General features: G+C 46.1%; 1 protein-coding gene across 4 annotated transcripts in view; it reads left to right on the top strand.

The window, feature by feature from the left end:
• Positions 1-2,209: 2,209 nt before the first annotated feature.
• PPP6R2 (protein phosphatase 6 regulatory subunit 2) overlaps positions 2,210-14,563 on the top strand; it is a 70,157-nt gene continuing 57,803 nt past the window's right edge. For 3 of the 4 annotated variants that reach the window (XM_084802921.1, XM_084802917.1, XM_084802918.1), the window contains exon 1: positions 2,210-2,438. The gene's annotated coding sequence lies outside the window, so the exon portion shown is untranslated. The remainder of the gene's footprint in view (positions 2,439-14,563) is intronic. The other variant, XM_084802922.1, reaches the window with a different exon arrangement.

Below are 14,563 nucleotides of genomic sequence, written 5' to 3'. Positions count from 1 at the left end.
AGATCCTTCCACATTGCCTCTTCCTCAGGGAGGGCTTCCCTGACTGCTCAACGGCAAGCCTCACGTTTGTATTACATCAGCGTCACTGCCACTTCTGTCATTTGGTATTTCCTCCTTCCCGGTGGTTCACTCACAATCCCAATGAGGAGACCTGAAACCACACAAGGATTTCAATGGGTGAAAGTTTGATAGAGGATTATTAACGAAGAAATAAAAACTATATTCGAGAAAGAAAAAAAAATCTTGGAAGACAGTTTATTTTCCCAACGGGGAGTTCATTCTTGCTTACAGAAGTTTGGCTGTGTTCCAGTTGAAGACAGAGACATTCCCCGGGCTGTCCTGAGCTATTCTGGGTCCAACTTCCATGTACTACAGAAGAGAGCTTATAAAGAAATGCATCTTCAAGCCGGGGGGGGGGGGGGGGGTGGCGGCGGCGCCAGTGTACGCCTTTAATCCCAGCACTCGGGAGGCAGAGGCAGGCGGCGGATTACTGTGAGTTCAAGGCCAAGGCGGTCTACAAAGTGAGTCCAGGACAGCCAAGGCGACACAGAGAAACCGTGCCTGGAAAAAACAAAAACCAAAAAAAAAAAAAAAAAAAAAAAGATATTTTAAGTAGTTCAGGCTGTCCTTGAACCCAATATGCAGCCAAAGCTGATCTTAATCTATAGATCTTCTTGCCTCAGGCTCCCAAATGTTGGGACCAAATACCCAGCTGAAAATTTAAGAGGAAGAGGAGCAGCAAGAGAAACGGCTGGGAATCAGATCAGTGGTACTGTGCTTGCTTAGCATATATATGTAAGGCCAGTATCAGTGCGTGCGTGCGTGCGTGCGTGCGTGTGTGTGTGTGTGTTAGGGAAAGGATGCATAGAGCTGCAGCGGATTCACGAACTCTGGCTTGGGCACAATAATAGTGGAAAAGTCAGGGGCCAGAGTTGCTTCTGCTCAGTGCTGCGGTGTTTGGACTTGTGGGTCGTCTCCTGTAACTGGCACCCCAGCACAAGCCCCGGTTCCTCAGCATCTTCGGCTTCTGTATTCAGGGTAAATCTTACTAAAGTGACAGTCCGTCAGGGCCTACTGGGACAAACTGTGCTGCGGATCACGGTAAGAGACCACAGCGTTGAACCCAGGTGCCTCCAATTTTGCTTTCCAGACCAAGGAAGGAACTTTTCTTTTATCAAAACAGTGTCTCTTTGGCGCCCTCTGCTGTAAAAGACACAGCAGTACCACCGGAAAGAAAAAACACTTGAAGGGCCCAGAGGCTTCTTTCCAACCCCCACCCTCTTCAGACATTTTTTCATTACGTTGTCTGTCCTAGCTGACCTGGAACTCGATGATGAGTAGACCAGGCGCGCCTCAAACTGACAGAGATCCACCGTCTTCTGGAGTGCTGGCATTAAAAGACGTGCGCCACCACGTCCGGAGCCGACTCGTTATCCTCCTGTTTTGGTATCCCAAGTGCATCACCCATGGTCGGGTTGTATTTTCGCACAACAACGGTGAACTTGAAGCTGAAAAGCTAGCCTGCATTGACGCATTCCTGACACGTTCCTTACTTTTTGTTTTTCGAGACAGGGTTTCTCTGTGTAAAAGCTCTAGCTGTCCTGGAACTCGCTCTGTAGACCAGGCTGGCCTCGAACTCACAAAAATCCACCTGCGTCTGCCTCCCAAGTGCTGGGATCACAGGCGTGCGCCACCACCGCCCGGCACATGTTTTATTTTTATTTTTAATGTTTTCCCACGGCTCACACTGCCACCGGAAATCAGTTTCATTTTAGAGATTAATTTGAACTCATTCCAACCCATGTTAGATGGATACCTATGTAAGGTGCATAAACCCTAGACAACAAGTGCGGGGCACGCAGGGAAAAAAAAAAATAAAAGATGTGGGGCTGCTGGCAGCTCAGTTCAGAAACTGGACTTAGAGGAGACCCGCGCACGCACCAGGGCAGGCCACTCCGCGTCTGCGTGACAGATGGTGCCCAGAGAGTTTAGCACCGCCAGCTTGATTACGGGGATGCTCCAGGACCGAAGGCCGGGAGGGTGGCCGCAACGTTCCAGAGCCCCTGGGAACAGACCTCAGGACCGTAGCAGCAACTCGGGGGCCTCCTCCGGTGGCCCCGCCCCTGGGGCGCGCCCGCGCCGGGACCCTGTCCGCGCGCGCAGCCGGCCCTGCGTGGAAGCGGGACCCTGGAGCGCGCGCGCACGTGCGCGCGCACTCGCCGCCGCCATTTTGGAACGATCTCGCCCGCGGCCCCGAGCCGGTCCCGAGCGGGTCCCGAGCCTCCCGCCGGCTGCGCCCGAGTCCGAAGGTGCCGCGCCGCGGGGCCGGGCCCATGTGCGTGCGGCCCGCTCCAGGCCGTCCGCACTTCACCTCTGCGAGCGTCCGGGCCTCCCTCGGGCCTCGGAGGAGCCGCCGCGACCCCCAGCCTGCGGGGCAGGTGAGTGCGGCCGCGCGCCCGCCCGCTGCTTCCTCTGGCCCAGGGGGAGGAGGGACCCCTCTTCTCCGCCAGTCAGCATCCTGCTGTCTGTCAGTCAGCGCCGAGTCAGTGGATCAGCGCCTTTGTCACCCTGCGCTTCGTCAGTGGGGGATCAGCGCCTCCCTCAGTCTGCTCCCTTGTCAGCCAGCACTCTCCACCCCCCCGTCATTCATTCATTCATTCATTCGTTCATTCGTTCGTTCCTCTTCATTTCCTCTGCTATCCCGTCTTGTCATGCAACAGCCTTCTTAGCTACTATATCAGCTCATGGCTGTCAGTGGTCGGCCAGTTTCCCCACTTTAGAACCAGTCTCAGCCTAATCAGTGGCCTCCTTGTCCTCCTCCCAGCTGTCCACCTCCGTCCCTATCAAGGTCCCTCCCTTCTGTCAATGCCTCTAAAGGTGTGGCAGACCTTGGATATAGGGCGCTGGGGGGGGTGGGGGTTGTCAGCGTTCCCTCTCTCATCATGTTTTTTTTTTTCATACACACTCCTCATCAGTGGCCTACTGTTAAGTGACCTTTCCACCTATCAGGGCTCCCACACTGCTCCTGTCTTCCCTGCCTGTGCCCACTGCCAAGCACTGACTTTGTTATTGTCCTTTATTTCCACCTCACTCCTCTTCCGGTCACTCTCCAGTTGTCCGTCAGTCACCCACGGCTATTCTGTCACTTTCCCTGGCGTATCTCCCCGCCCCCCCCATCACTTCTTGCATCTCCCATACTCTTCTCTCTAAGGTCCCCTCCTTTAAGGAACCCCTATTCCTGCTACTCTGTGTTCTTGCAGCTGACTACTTGTTAAGAACCGATGATTCCAACTAGTTACTCATCTCTTGCCCTTCACCACCAGCTCTCTCAGCCAGCCAGTCACTTTTCCAGTTCTTAACTTGCTCTGTAGCCCCTCCCCTCAGTTTGTCACCTTTCTCATCCATATTGTCCCTAGGCCTTATTCCTGACTGTTAGCTTTTACTTGTACCTTCATCTATGTCCTACTTGATAATGCTGGCGTCTTAGCGCCTCATTCCTAACTCTTCTTCTTCTTCTTCCTTTTCTTCCTCTTCCTCTTCCTCCTCCTCTTCCTCCTCTTCCTCCTCCTTCTTTTTCCTTTTCCAGACAGGGTTTCTCTATGTAGCCATGGATGGCCTGGAACTCTGGCATTGAACTCAGAGATCTGCCTGCCTCTGCCTCCCTAGTGTGGGTATCAAAGGCGTGATACCAGCTTCACTCCTCATTGTTATCTGTTCCTGTCTCTCCCTTTTTGTTTTTGAGACAAGGGTACATAGCCCAAGCTGGTTTCAAACCTCTGCCTGGGATTAAAAGTTTTCTCAACTACGTCTGTTCATCTCTTGACGTCCTTATATGTTCTGGGCCCTCCCTTTGACCTAAGTCTTATGCGAGCTAAAACAGCTCCTGAAGGGAAAAATCAGCTAGTTTTTGTTTTGTTTTGCTTTTTGAGACAGGGTTTCTTTGTGTAGCCCTGGCCATCCTAGAACTAGTTATGTAGACCAGGTTGGTCTTGAACTCACAGAGATCCAACCGGCCTCTGCCTCCTCAGGGCTGGGATTCAAGTATGCCACCACTGCCCTGCAGGAAGCTAGCTTTAAGGGGAAGGTGGGGGGTCCGAGAGAAGGACCGCCTTCCAGGGTGACAGGACACAGACAATGAGACTGCATGGGAAAGGCCTAGATCTCTTGTAGGAACTAGGTAAAGCTGGGGTGCCTAGATTTAGGGGGAGCTTGGCTTGGAAGGTTGGCTACTAGTCAGCCTTACAGGGGTTGGTAAAGAGCTGGATGTTGAGGGTTTGCGGGGACTTATGGTGGAGATTGAGTTGTGGGGTGTTATGATTATATGAATTTTGACATACGGAGGCGGGTGTTGTGGTTTCATCCTCTGTAGTTGACGTAGATATTTTGGAGGGAGAGCTGCTGGGACAGCTTAGAGAAGTGTGAGGGAATGAGAGAGCTCAGAGTGATCTCCAGGCTTCTGGAGGGACCAAGTGACTGGACTGTAGCATTGTTTAATTAAGTAGGGGAGCTGGGTTGAGGTAGTGATAGATAGGAGGGAAATTATTACATGCTAGAGAAAGCAAGGCTTTATTTTGGCTACAAGTGGGAGGCATCTAAGAAGTTCAGGGGTCATTTGGGAGAACATATCTTAGAGAAAAATCTGAAGCCCAGAGGAGAGGTAAGGCTGAAGGTACAATTTTGAGCAGGAAGATAATGTTTAACGCTTTGGGAATAACTATTTACTTAGAGCACACATCATAATGTGTTGAGTATTTATTGCATGCCATTGCGATCATTTACTTAGAGGCAAGGCCCCAGCTGTTCTGGAACTCACTATATAGACCAGATTGGCCTAGAACTAGCAGAGCTCTGCCTACCTCTGCCCCCAAGGTGCTAGGATTAAAGGCATGCACCACCATGCCCAGCGCTGTATGTAATTCATATGGGAGTTTTTCATCTAATCCTCAGGGTAACCATAGACTATATAGAAGCTGTAATTTCCTGTTCAGAGATAAAGAGACTAAGGTAAGAGAGCCAGGGTTTGTGGCGCAGGCAGTTTAGCTTTGCATCTTTCCCCTCCCTCTCTCTCTCCTTAAGGAAAGGGTAATATTTAAGGTATTTGAATATTAATATAAACTAATAACAATAACTGATTGCAGTTATGTTCTATCATGCTTGGCAGGTCCAGACCCTTTTTTAAATTTTTTTTTTTTTTGAGACAGGGTTTCCCTGTGTAGCCTTGGCTATCTAGGACTGGATTTGTAGACCAGGGTAGCCTCAGAGACCCGCCTGCCTCTGCCTCCCTGAGTGCTGGGTTTATAGGTGTGTGCCAGCTGCCCAGACACTTTTTAAAGTATGTTATTCATATCATCTCATGTAATATTTACAATGATTTAGTAATGATGAAATCATTCTTCTTTCAACTCCTTTCTTTCGTTTTTATTTTTTATTTTTTGAGATGGGATCTAATGTTACCCAGTGTGTCCTCAAATATTGTGTAGATTGAGGGAGACCTTAATCTGCTCCCCTTCCTCTACCTCCCAAGTACCTGGATTACAGGGCATACCACCATGATTAATTTATATAGATAGTGTTTGGGGTTAAACCCCAGGCTTCATGTATGTTATCTTCCTCTGCCTCCCAAGTGCTGGGATTAAAGGCATGTGACACCAACACTCAACCCTCTTTTTTTAAAAAATAAGAAGCCATGTAGTCCAGGCTGGCCTGGACTTGTCTAGGCAACTGAGGCTGGCCTTGAACTTCTGATCCTCAAGTTTTTCCTCTCCGCTTCTGGCATTACAGGCATATGCTACCATCCCTGGCTAATAGTTACTCTTTACATTCCTGTTAATATCATATGAAGGTTATAGTGATGACTCAGTGGGTAAAAGTACTTGCTAGGAAGGTAAGAGAGCCTGCGTTCAAATCCCCAACATCCATATAAAAGCCAGAATAGCAAGGGTTGCAGGATGGAGGCAGGTGGATCCCAGGGGTTCTCTGACAGACCGCCTCATCAAAACCCTGACTGAAAATGACAGTAAAATCTAGTGGTAAGCGTAAGGTTCCGTGAGATAGCCTATCTAAAGACAGTGGAGCCTGAAGGCCGGGCATGGTGGCGCACGCCTTTAATCCCAGCACTTCGCTGTGAGTTTGAGGCCAGCCTGGTCTACAAAGCAGTCCAAGACAGTCCAAACAAACAAACAAAAATATTGAAGGATCTTTCACGCCCAGGGGAATCTTATCTGCATGAATTGAATACATTTTAACAAGTATAAACATTAGTGTTGCCAGTTGAGGCGGCTCTCACTTCTAATTCCAGCAGTAAGGAGGCAGAAGCAGGCAGCGTTCTCTGAGTTCAAGGCCAACCTAATCTTTATAGTGACTTCCTTTCTCAAAAACAAACATTACTGTGGTTGTTTCTCATGTCTATATATAGAATATTTCTAACACCCTTGAAATTTTTTTGTGTTCCTTTCCAGTCCTAACCATCCTTTCAGTCTTTAAGTAGTTGATATTCTTATTTCTGTCACTATAGATTAATCTTCCAGGTACTCAGACTTTAAATGGAGTTATAAAATCTATGCATCTTAGCCGGGCGTGGTGGCGCACGCCTTTAATCCCAGCACTTGGGAGGCAGAGGCAGGCGGATCGCTGTGAGTTCGAGGCCAGCCTGGTCTACAAAAGTGAGTCCAGGACAGCCAAGGCTACACAGAGAGACTCTGTCTCGAAAAACCAAAAAAAAAATATCTATGCATCTTGCGGGGAATGGCATATACCTGTAATATCAGCAGTCTGGAATCTGAGACAGGAGAATCATGAGGCCACTTGGGGAGACATACATACATACATACATGCATGCATACATACATATGCATATATGTTCTTAAGCCTCTGTATCAAAACCAACCAACAAAACAAAACAAACTTGTTCGATTCCCAACTTGTCTTGCTAGTTTTAAAATAAGCTCTTAAATTTATGTTTTTATCTATGCATTTAATTTTATTTCTCTTGACTTTTTCTGTTTTCACTGTAAAGGTACATTTTTCATTTGAATTATTTTGAACTGTTTTGTCTTTTGATGGTATTGTAAATTTTTGTTTGTTTTTCAAGACAGGGTTTCTCTTTATAGCCCTGGCTGTCCTGGACTCTCTCTGTAGACCTGGCTGGTCTGGAACTGAGAGATCCACCTGCCTCTGCCTCCCAAGTGCTGGGATTAAAGGTGTGCACCACCATGCCTAGCATAAATGTTTTTAATATTGTTTTTAATTGTTTGTTGTTGTACAAATATTTGCTGCAAATATAATGGTAACATTCTGTAATATTGTATAACTTTAGTCTCATAGTATATGCCTTTGGATTTTCTTTTCTTCTCTTTTTGGTTTTCTTCTCTTTTTTGGGTTTCTCTGTGTAGCCTTGGCTGTCCTTAATTCGCTTTGTAGACTAGGCTGGCCTTGAACTCACAGCAATCCACCTCTGCTTCCTGAGTGCTGGGATTAAAGGCGTGCGCCACTACCACCTGGCTGGATTTTCTACTTACATAATTATATCTGCATATAAAGATAGTTTTACTTTTTGTTCTCAGTTGGTATGCTTTTGTTTTACTTTTTATTGCATTGAGTAGAGGCCTTCAAACAGTGTTAAATAGAAGTGATAATAATGGGCCTTCAATGATTGGGAAAGTTGCCTTTATTTCCATTTTGTGGGATTAAAAGTTATTATTTATTGTTACAGTGTGAACATAATATGTGAGTATGTGCAAGCCATGGTGTGCATGTGGAAGTCAAAGGACAAGTCAGTGAAGTTGGTTCTCCCCTCCCGCCTTTGTGGGCTCTGGAGAAGCAGCTCACCTGGCTTGTGCAGCAAGCGATTTACCTTCTAAGTGAGCTCACTGGCCCCTGGAATGTTCTCATAATGAAAGAGTGTTGGATTTTGTCAAATGCTTTTTCTGCATCAATTCAGATGGTTATTTTATTTTCATTGATTTGTGGTATGTTATATTGATTGATTATTCAGATGTTAAAAATAACTGTTCTTGGGATAAATTCCTTTTGGCATGATGGACATTCTCTCTCTCTCTCTCTCTCTCTCTCTCTCTCTCTCTCTGTGTGTGTGTGTGGGGGGGGGCGGGGAGAGATGTGATTTGGTTTGCTAGTGCTTTGTTGGGGATCTTTGGAAATTTATGAAGAGATATTTATGAATGCCCAATTTTCCTTCTTCTTCTCTCCCTTCCCTCCTCCTCTTATTCCCTCCCTTCTTACCCTCTATCCTTTTCTTCTTTTCTTCCTTTTTGTTCTAGGGTCAAACCTTGTGTATGCTCAGCAGTGCTGTCTTGGTTTTGTTTTCTTGAGATGGGGTGTCACTTTGTAGTTCAGGCTGGCCTGAAATCTAGTTATTCTTTTGTCTCAGCCTTCCAAGTACTGGGATTAAAAGACTTGAGCCACTGCTCTAGGCAAAATACCAAATAAATAGCTGTATAATACTTTTTGGCAATATTGGGCTTTCTGCTCTGCCCTTGAGCTCCATTCTCAGCCAGCTTTTTTCTTTTCTTTTCTTTTTCTTTCCTTTTTTTTTTTTTAGGCGTCGTCTCATTATATGGTCCTGGCTGGCCTGAAATCACAAGGATCCCTCTCAGCCTCTAGAGTTCTGAGATTACAGGTGGGAGTCAAGATGCCCAACTCCTGACTTACTTTTGAGATGAGGTTTTGCTCAGGCTGATTTTGGGATCCTACTGCCTCAGCCTCCTGAATGCCAGGATTTACTTATTTAGAGACAGGGTCTCCTGTAAGCCCAGGTTGACTTTAAACTCTTGACAGAGAATGATCTTGAATTTCTGAACTTGATCCTTCTGCTATTACCTTCTGAGTGCTGGGATTACAGCACAAATAGGGGGTTTCATTTATGCTGGGCAAGCATTCTTTCCACTGATACATATCTTAGACCCTACCTTTCTTCTTTGAAAGATTCTTTTGCTGGATGTAGAATTCTTGTTTGACAATTGTTTGTGTTTAAGCACTTCAAAACTTACTTCATTGTTTTCTAGTCCCTACTTATGATAAATCAGCTATTATTGTTTATCTTTTTTTTTTTTGCTGTGTTTAAACTATTTTATATTTCCTCCTTTAGTTTAACTGTAATATTCTACTTATACTTATCCTTTTGGACTGTTGGGTTGATATATTTAAAAACTACAAAGTAGGCCAGGCGTGGGTAGCACACACCTGTAATCCCGGCACTTGGGAGGCAGAGGCAGGTGGATCTCTGAGTTCAAGATAGCCTGGATAGCCTGGTCTACAAAATGAGTCCAGGACAGCTAAGGCTACACAGAGAAACCCTGGCTCGAAAACTGGGAAGCACTGACTGCTTTTGCAGAGAACTCAGGTTTGGTTCCCAGAACCCACATGTTGGCTAACAGCTGTCCATGACTCCAGTTCTAGGGGGTCTGGTACCCTCTCCTGGCTTTGGTGGCACTAGGCAGGCATCTGGTATGCAGACAAACCACGCATACAAATTAAAAAGCCAAAAACCAGAACAAACAAAAACCTTTGGAAACCCTTTTATTGTTGCCACTGCCACTTAAGTAACTTTTGGGGCCTTCTTTTCTTTTTTCTTTTTTAAAAAAGATTTATTATGTATACAGATCTCATTATAGATGGTTGTGAGCCAACATATGGCTGGGATTTGAACTCATGACCTTTGGAAGAGCAGTCAGTGCTCCTAACCTGAGTCATCTCTCCAGCCCTTGGGGCCTTATCCTGACTGCTTTATCCTTTGTTCCTTGTAGTCTCATCTGCTGACCCATCTGGGGATTTGGAGAGAAATTTAATGCAAATCAAGCCAGTGGTAGTGGCGCACACTTTTAATCCCACCACTCCGGAGGCAGAGGCAGAGGCAGAGGCAGAGGCAGAGGCAGAGGCAGGCAGATCTCTGAGTTCGAGGCCACTGTGGTGTACAGTGTGAGTTCCAAGACAGCCAAGGCTACACAGAGAAACCCTGTCTTGAAAAACCAAACCAAACCAAAAAGCACAACAACAACAACAACAACAACAACAACCAAAAACAAACAAACAACAACAAAGAGATTTAATGCAAATCTGGGATTTCCTTATTTGTTAGACTTTTTTTTTTAATTCGTTCTGAACTCTGAACATATATACACATGTGTTTGTGTGTGGGCATGTGTGTGTATGTGAGTAGACAGGCCTACAGAGGCCAGAGCCCTAGGAGCTGCTGGCATAGGTGCTGGGAACTGAACTCAGATCCTCTACAAGATCACTACATGCTCTTAACCTCTGAGCCATCTCTCCAATTCCATTAATTCTGAACTTCTATTTGAAGAGAAGCATCTTCAAGTCAAAACTGTTCATCTTGTTGCTTTGCTTTCAATGATGGTCTGATTGTCCTAGTTTTTGTAGGCTCAGTGCCTCAAATATTTTGTTCAGACCTTACAATTATTATCCGCAGGAAAGGTGCTTTGATCTGATACAAAGCTGTTCTACCCTTTCTGAACCAGAGCCTCAGACTAAGAGAGACAGGGGGGTGGGTGGGGGTGGGGGTGGGGGGCAGAGAGAGAGAGAATGAATGTGTGTGTGTGTGTGTGTGCGCGCGCATATGACAAGATTTCACTGTGTAATAATAATCCTAGCTGGCCTATAATTTCCTATGTAAATGAGGCTGGCCTCAAACTCACAGAATGCTGGCATTAAAGCCATATGCCACTGTGATGGCAAATCTTGGTTGTCAATTTGAGTGCATCTGGAATCAACTAAAACTCAAGCAGGTGGGTATACCTGTGAAAGATTCTCTTGATTAGGTCATTTTTGGCAGGAAGACCTACCCGAATCTGGGATTTTTTGTTGTTGTTCTTTCCTTTAAAGATTTATTTATTTATTATTATGCATACAGTGCTCTGCCTGCATGTACACTTGCATGCCAGAAGAGGACATCAGATCACATTATAGATGGTTGTGAGCCATCATGTGGTTGCCGGGAGTTGAACTCAGGACCTCTGGAAGAACAGTCAGTGTTCCTAACCTCTGAGCCATCTCTTCAGCACCCCTCCCTTTTTTTTTTTTTTCAAGATAGGGTTTCTCTGTGTAGCCTTGGCTGTCCTGGACTCTTTATAGACCAGGCTGGCCTCGAACTCACAGTGACTCACCTGCCTCTCCTCCCAAGTGTTGGGATTACAGGCCTGCGCCACTATGCCTGGGTCAAATCTGGATTATTTGAGGTCTGAAGACCCACTCTAAATCTGGTGCACATCTTCTGGTGCAGCCTACATAGAAGGATGCAGAAGAAGGAAGCTCTTGCTTATTTCCTGCTTGTTCTCACTCATGATAGCAAGTTCATCTATTCTGCTGAGGTATTACTTCACTGGTGTTGGAAGCTACTTAAAGATCATCCAAGAGCCAGGCATGGTGGCGCACGCCTTTACTCTCGGGAGGCAGAGGCAGGCAGACTGCTGTGAGTTTGAGGCCAGCCTGGTCCACAAAGTGAGTCCAGGACAGTCAAGGCTAACACAGAGAGACCAAAAACCAACCAACCAAACAAAAAAACCCATCAGCCAAGACAGCCAGCCTTATGGACGGACAACTATTGGATTCTCGGCCAGCGCTAATGGACTAGCCAGATCACAGCTAGTAAGCCATTCTGATTCATCTCCCTTTAATACAGATAGATTCACTCTTTGACTCAGATTCTCTAGAGAATCTTGAGTAATACAGCCACCACACCCAACGTTTTGATTCAACAGATAAAATCCTGCTGTGTTGTCAGGCTGGCCCTGAATTCCTGGGCTCAGACTTTTTTTTTTTTAGACAGGGTTTCTTTGTGTAGCCTTGGCTGTCCTGGACTCACTTTGTAGACTAGGCTGGTCTCGGATTAAGGTGGTTTATGATTTATGTGTTACTGTGTAAACAACCCACCTCAATGATTAGTGGCTTGAAACAAGGTTAATTTTGGTCACATGGAGTCCAGGTTGGCAGTGTGGGCTGTGCACAGCAGGAGTCTCTTCTCTGTTCCCCATGTTGTCACCTTCGCTTTATTTGTAGGACTGGGTCTCAGCAGGGTGCTTATGCCTCTTGAGCTTGTTCGCATTTAGTCAGTGAATTCAAAGGTGTTGAGCAGAAGCCGTGACGCCTCCTGGGGATGAGGCTCTAGCACCTGTTTTGGTTTTTTGTTGTTGTTGTTGTTGTTTTTCCGAAACAGGGTTTCTCTGTGTAGCCTTGGCTATCCTAGACTTACTTTGTAGACCAGGCCGGCCTCGAACTCACAGCGATCCGGAGTGCTGAGATTAAAGGCATGCGCCACCATGCCTGCCTCTGGCACCTGTTTTGATGACAAGACCTGCTGAGGGTGAAGAGATGTGTGGATTCTTTGTCTCTTTATTTATTGTTAGATAGGGTCTGACTAGCCCAGGCTAATGTCAGAATTGCTATACAGTCCAAACTGCTCAAATCATGGTAATCTTCCTACCTAGTCTTGGAGTACTGGGATTACAGGTGTGAGCGTGTGCGCTAGTCAGCCTGGCTTAGACTTCACCTTCGGAGGCAAGGAGCTGTGTTTGAGCTCATAGCCATTATTATAAGAGAGGGAAAACAGCTTCCTAGAGAGACTGGGAGTCCAGGCTCCATTTAATGTTTACTTGAGGTTTGTGGTCATTAATTTAAAATGAATAAGGCTCCTGATGGATTTAATTCATGGGCGCCTTCTCTGACCAGTGCTTCCCCTGTCATCCTCCCCCGTTCATGACTAAGGACAGTTGCTGACATTTATTATATACTTACTGTGCCATGCATATGCTGGACACTACATAAAATTTTGTTTTTCAGACATAATTTTACTCCAAACCTAGGATACCGTGTAACTCAATATATAGCTCAGGCTGGCCTTGAAATCATGATAAACCCCCTGCTTCAACCTCTTTTGGTTTTTTGAGACAGGGTTTCTCTGTATAGCTTTGGCTGTCCTGGACTTGCTTTGTTGACCAGGCTGGCCTGGAACTCACAGCGATCCGCCTGCCTCTGCCTCCCAGAGTGCTGGGATTAAAGCATGCGCCACCATGTCTGGCTCTGCTTCAGCCTCTAGAGTACTGGGATTTCAGGCATGAGTAATCACACCTGCTTCCAGATTATTTTGTGAGGAATAATACTGTCATTTTCTAAATCCTGTATTGGAGGGCACAAACACAAAATTGAGGACTTGAAGAGCCTAGGCTGATGGCACAACCCATGTTGTCTCAAGAAGGTAACCATATTCTAGTACATTTAATAAAAGGAAAGAAGTCATTGAAGGAAGGAAGTGCAAAGGGAATGACTAAATGGTGACCTTGTGCACCTGCCGAGGCGTCTGCGTTTCGCCTGTGATGGAAGTTACAATAGACAGCCTGAAGCGCCGAGCAGCTCTGAGCTGTGAGCGAGGGCCGTCGCAGTGCCCACACACAGCAAGAGCCATGCACTGCTACCTTTGCTGAATATGTCCCTCTGTATTGTCTGAGACAGGGTTTCTCTGTGTAACAGCTCTGGCTGTCCTGGACTCACTTTGTTTTGCTTCCCCCCCCCCCCCCCATAGAGTTTCTCTGTGTAGCCTTGGCTGTCCAGGACTCAGAACTCAGAGATCCACCTACCTCTGGATTAAAAGTGTGCACCACCATGCCTGCTTCGAATACTTCACTTAATTGTGGCTGGGATAATCCTAAAGTTAGAGTTCTTTTGTACTTCCTGATTGCATTTCAGCTTTGTTCATTGCTCTGATTTCCTTCTTGGTGCTTTTTGGAGTTATATTATGCTTATTTAGGTAATATTAGCTTTATTTTATTTTTTGAGGCAGGTTCTCAGTATGTAGAACAGGCTGGCCTTGAATTCAGAGTCTACCTGACTCTGCTTGCCATGGGTTGGGATTAAAAACATGTGCCACCAAGAAAAAAAAAATTACTCTTTTAGCTGGTCAGTGGTGGCGCAAGTCTTTAATCCCAGCACTCAGGAGGATCTCTGTGTGTTTGAGGCTAGCTGAACTACAGAACTAGTTTGAGGACAGCCAAGGCTATACAAAGAAACCTTGCCTCAAAAACAAAGCATGTTACCTCCATGCCTAGTTTTTTGGTATTTTTTTTTCTATTGTTGTTGTTATCACCATTGTTATTGTAGTTATTTGAAACAAAGTCTTACTATGGAGCCTTGGCTAGCCTGGGACTCACTATATAGACCAGGATGGCCTAGAACACAGAGATCTGCCAGCCTTTGCCTCCTGAGTGCTGGGATTAAACACATGCTCCGCCATACTTGGCTATTGTTATTACTTTTAATTAGGTGTGTGAGTTTGTGGCTCTGTGTGTGTGTGTGTGTGTGTGTGTGTGTGTGTGTGTGTGTGTACATGTCCGTGCAGGTTCCTTTGGTGGCTGGAGGCATCAGGTTCTACTGGAGCTGGAGTTACAGGTTGTAAGCTGCCCTATCTGGGTGTTGAGAACTGAACTCAGATCCTCTGCAAAAGCAGTGTGTGTTCTTAGCCATTGAGACAGCGCTCCAGCCCTGGTGATGCTGTTTTCCCTTCAGAGTCTCGGCCACAGTATGCTCTATCCTGCCAAGGGCT

Source organism: Acomys minous (assembly GCF_964271855.1).
Source record: "Acomys minous genome assembly, chromosome: 12".
NCBI classification, from domain to species: Eukaryota; Metazoa; Chordata; class Mammalia; order Rodentia; family Muridae; genus Acomys; species Acomys minous.
Note: the sequence above shows the minus strand (reverse complement) of the source record. Positions and strands in the feature narration are given on the sequence as shown.